The sequence below is a fragment of the Cervus canadensis genome, chromosome 12, assembly GCF_019320065.1.
Source record: "Cervus canadensis isolate Bull #8, Minnesota chromosome 12, ASM1932006v1, whole genome shotgun sequence".
Classification (NCBI taxonomy): domain Eukaryota; kingdom Metazoa; phylum Chordata; class Mammalia; order Artiodactyla; family Cervidae; genus Cervus; species Cervus canadensis.
Genome location: NC_057397.1, coordinates 40,894,878 through 40,899,842, shown reverse-complemented (window position 1 = coordinate 40,899,842; position 4,965 = coordinate 40,894,878). Strand labels below are relative to the sequence as shown.

At 44.2% G+C, this 4,965-nt stretch overlaps 1 non-coding gene across 1 annotated transcript; it reads right to left on the bottom strand.

The window, feature by feature from the left end:
• Nucleotides 1–3,761: 3,761 nt before the first annotated feature.
• TRNAG-CCC lies at nt 3,762–3,834 on the bottom strand. The gene has a single exon. It is a non-coding gene; the product is annotated as a tRNA-Gly (tRNA).
• Between the last annotated feature and the right edge of the window lie 1,131 nt (nt 3,835–4,965).

Here is a 4,965-nt window from a genome sequence, read left to right as displayed (position 1 = left end):
TCTACAAGGTAGAGACTCCACTGGTCAAGATGAACTCTGAGCACCTAAGCCTTTCAGACTCTATTTTCTCAGGGTCAGTGCTGGGGAGTTTGCGTGGTAAAACAAGGATTTTTAATCACATGGGGAGAATAAGAAAGGTCCCGTTGTGCAGGTGGTGTGCATGCTAAGTCGCTTCAGTCATGTCCGAGTCTTTGTGACCCTATGGACCGTAGCTCACCAGGCTCCTCTGTCCATAGGATTCTCCAGTCAAGAATACTGGAGTGGGCTGCCATACCCTTCCCCAGGGGATCTTCCCTACCCAGGGATCGAACCTGCATCTCTTATGTCTCTTGCATTGGCGGGTTCTTTACCACTAGCACCACCTGGGAAGCCTGGAACCCAAGATCGAGTAAATGGAGTCTGGGGGGAGACTTTTGCCTCTGTAATTTTGTGAAACTTCTCTAGCGGATCCAAATATGCAGCCAGGGCCGAGACCCACTGCTGTAGCAGAGATCGTGCTCAGGCCAGGCCACCTTCTAAATCTAAACCACCTTGTTGGTAGGATGGGTTATTGCTCTTCTCAGTTCTTAGCGTGACCAGGGCTCCTGGACCAAGCAGGCCACCTCTGGCCTTAAACCCCCCACAACTAGGTTGCTGAGAAATAGAATCATTTTCTGTGTGAAACAGGTTGAGAGCACCTGGTGGTTTAAAAATCAGTCCTTTCATTTATAGGAAGTCGGCATGAAGGTCATCAGGCCGCAGCAGTGAGTGTCGTCAGCCATTTGGGTCAACCCTGCAAACTGGCAGCTTCCAACAGGGCACCTGCCATGTCTGTGCTCTCTGTCTCTTTCACCCAACTGGCTGTGTCTCTGTCTGCCTGCCCGCCTGTCATTCAACTTGCTTGTTTAAATTATTTGCTCAACAGTTTTAAAGGGGCGCCCTTAGAAAGTATTATAATACATCATGGTAAATAGAAGACATGAAGGATAGGCTGCCTAGATTCCTGTTCCTCTGGGTTCGCTTACCTGATCCCTTATTCTGGAATGTCCTTACTTCTGCACTTTAATAATAATAATAAAGTTGATTTACAATGTTGTGTTAGTTTCAGGTGCACAACAAAGTGAATTGGTTCTATACACACACACACACACACACACACACACATACATTTGTTGCTGTTGTTTAGTCACTAAATCATGTGCAACTCTTTTTTGACCACATGGACCATAGCTGGCTAGATTCCTCTGTCCATGGGATTTCCCAGGCAAGAATACTGGAGTAGGTTGACATTTCCTTCTACAGGGGATCTTCCTGACCCAAGGATCAAACCTGTGTCTCCAGCTTGGCAGGTGGATTCTTTACCACTGAGCCACCTGATAAGCCCATATTTACACACACACACACACACACACACACAGATAGATAAATAGATAGATATAGATATCTTTTTTCCTATTCTTTTCTCTTATAGGTTATTACAAAATACTGAGTATAGGTCCCTGTGATTTTTGTCCACGTTGGCTTTTGCACTTTCCTGTGTCTCAGGACTGACGTACTGTTCTTTCACTGGAACCCCCTTGCCCACATTTTTCTCTTTACCTACCATTCCCATTCTTCATGGTCCACTACTAGTGATGCTTATTTGGCATATCCTGCCATCAGAAATATAATCTTCTGCATTTGAACTGCTGTAGCACTTGTCCGCTTTGTCTGAAATCACGATCCCTTTGCACAGCAAGGAAGTGAATGTCTGAGGGTATGACAGATCTCCTGGTGGTGGCTATAATTGGTGGCCTAATTTCCATTCACTTTGTAGCAGACTGCATTCTCCAAAATAAGTCACAACAATCATCCCAATCTCGTATAGTCTTCCAGAGTCTAGCCATGGAACTATTGAGACGTGGAATTTATGTTCCTTCCTCTTGAACCTGAGTGGGCCTTTGTGACTTCTTGTACAAATAGAATGAGACAAAAGTGAGGTTAAGTTAGAAAAGGCGACACAGCATCTCCTTTCTTGGGACATGTGCCTTCAGAGCCTGGAGCTTCTCTGAAGAGATCCAGTGACTTGGAAGCTGCCCTGCCAAGGAGACCATGCAGTGACTACATGGAGACAGAGAGAGGTGCTGAGGACCCTATAGTGACCTGTAAGCAGCCCCCTCCCCTAGAGGATGCCACAGGGAGCAGAGAAATGTCCTCCCTGGCCCCAAGTCCTACTCAAATTGCAGGCTTGTAAGCTAAATGTGATTGCTCTCAAGATTGTTTAAGGCATAAGTGTTGGGTGGTTTGCTAAGAGCCATAAGTAGCCAGAACATTGCTTTTCCTCCTTTCTAACCCAGTTTCAGTTTTGTTCGGCTCTCTCACCTGTTCATGCACCCAGCCTGGAGGAAGCTTGGCATACCCCCAGTTCTGGGGGCAGGTGGCTCTATTTGGTCTAAGTGTGTAGGAACCTTTGTCCAATTTCCAGGGATTGTTTCAGGATTCAATTCAGGCCAAAGTACAAGAGGAGCCTTCCCTGGTGGCTCAGATGGTGAAGAATCTGTCTGCAATGCAGAAGATCCAAATTCGATCCCTGGGTGGGCAAGATCCCTTGGAGGAGGGCATGACAACCCACTCCAGTATTCTTGCCTGGAGAATCCATGAACAGGGGAGCCTGGTGGGCTACAGTCCATGGGTGGCGTGGAGTCAGACATGACTGAGTGACTAACACTTTAGCTTTCACAAGAGGAGAGGTCTGTTAGGGACTTCTTGGTATATTCTTTGTCTGTCTTTTGGGAAAACTTCTAGAAACTACTTTCTCCCTCCCTAGATTTTCATCATGTGCCTATGTGAGGTCCAGAACCACTGCACCTATATATATCATTACCAGCTTGAGACGAATCTCCATCATGGAAGAGAGCAGAGGCCAAGGGTATCACAAAAGAATGGAGCTAGAACCACTAGATCACACCATTCCTGAAGCCTACCCTACTGCAAGACTTCCCATTAGTGTATCATTAGGGTCAAGTTTTATGGTGAGTCATGCAGACCTAAATTAACAATAACTTAAACAGGACAGATATTTCTTTGTCACAGAAAAGTGTAGGAAAGCAGGTCAGGGCTAACGTGGAAACTTCCATTCCATGAAGTCCTCAGTGGCTCAGGTCCTTCCAGATCATCAGTCCTCTATCTCTAGGATATGGGCCTTACCCTTAAGGTCTAAGATAGAGGCATCCATTTTCCAGGAGGCTAGAAGGAGGAAGGCTTAAGAAGGCCAAGTATCTGTCTCTTGGGGAAGATTCTTAGAGGCTGCCAAAAACACTTTGGCTTGTATCTTGCTGGCTAAAACTTAGTGTGTGGGAATCTGGGAAAGTAGTTTTTATTCTGGGTGGCCAGATGCTCAAGCAATCATGGGATTATATGGTTATGGGATATTGGGAGACAGTTCAGTCTCTGACATAGTGAGGCAATGAACTTCTTTACTATTTAAAATGAGTTTATGTCAGATGTTCTGTTAACTCGTAGCCAAAGAGATCTTGACTAATACATCCTCTTTCTAGTGTATCAATATAATCTAGAATATGCTTTTTTCATCAGTCTGTTTTACCCTGAAGTTCAAGTCCTGGGGACCTTGAATTAGCAGAGAAAGAATATTTGTGTCTGTTTCCCTTCGCTTGTCTTATATCTTAAACAACAACAACAACAACAAGACTATTTATTTGTTTGGCTGCACTGGGTCTTTGTTGTGGTATATAGGTTCTTTTAGTTGCAGCATCCAACTCTTACTTGTGGGGTGCAGGATCTCGTTCCCTGACCAGGGATTGAACCTGGGCCCCCTGCATTGGGAGCACAGAGTCTTAGCCTCTGGACCACCAGGGAAATTGTCTTATCTTTTCAAGGGAGAAGGTATAACAGCATGTGGGTAGGCTAAGTCAAGAGTGGAACAATCTTTTGTATTAAATGCCAGCCTCATCACACTAACCTTGCAGGAGGGCAGGGACCATATCCTGTATTGTTCACTGTCGTAGCCTAGCACCCATTACAATGTCCGGCACCTAGGAGGTACTTGACAAATATTTGTTGAATACATGAATGACTGGTTGAGTTCTGATAGATCGATATAAATTGGCTGTGTTGAAGAGGATTCCAGGGCTTCATCTTGGCTGAAAGTGAAAATGAAAGTGTTAGTCACTCAGTCATGTCTGACTCTTTGTGACCTCACAGACAGTAGCCTATCAGGCTCCTTTGTCCATGGAATTCTCCAGGCAAGGATACTGGAATGGGTTGCTTTCCCTTCTCCAAGGGATCTTCCCAACCCAGGGATCGAACCTGAGTCTCCTGTGTCTCCTGCATTGGCAGGCAGGTTCTTTACAGTCTGAGCCACCAGGGAAGCCCCTCATCTTGGCTGAGCCATGATCAATTATCGATATCTGCTGTGAGCTTATGATGAGGATATTTGCCGTTGTTGGTGATTGATGGAGACATACCTCAGATGATTCTTTATAGCAAATATCTGATATTATGCATCTTAAATATATTTATTTTCAATAAAAAATCATCTTTCCCTATACAATTACATTTTTTTTCACATAAGAAAACCTACCCCAAATAACCTGCCCATGGCAGGAATCAGTCAATATTTGTTAAGTATCAGTTGTGTTTTCCCACAACAGTGCTGTGCACTCAGCATGCAATCAATCACCTGCCACTGATGGATACATTCGAATTCAATATTTCTACATATGCCTTCATGCATATTTACCCCAATGAACACCTTTTGAACTTAAAAAAGGATATAACCAGTACTTCACAACTTTGAGGTTATGCTAAATTGAAGGAGTAACAAATACTAGTGAAGGACTTGAGCCAATAAATAAAAGCTAAGTGAAGATGGTTTATGTTTATTTTCAAGGAAAATAATTCAAAGTATATATATCAAGTTCTAGGAACAAGGACAAGGTCACAAATGTCAAAGTAGTCACCGTGATAAGAAGAAGCCAATGAGGGACT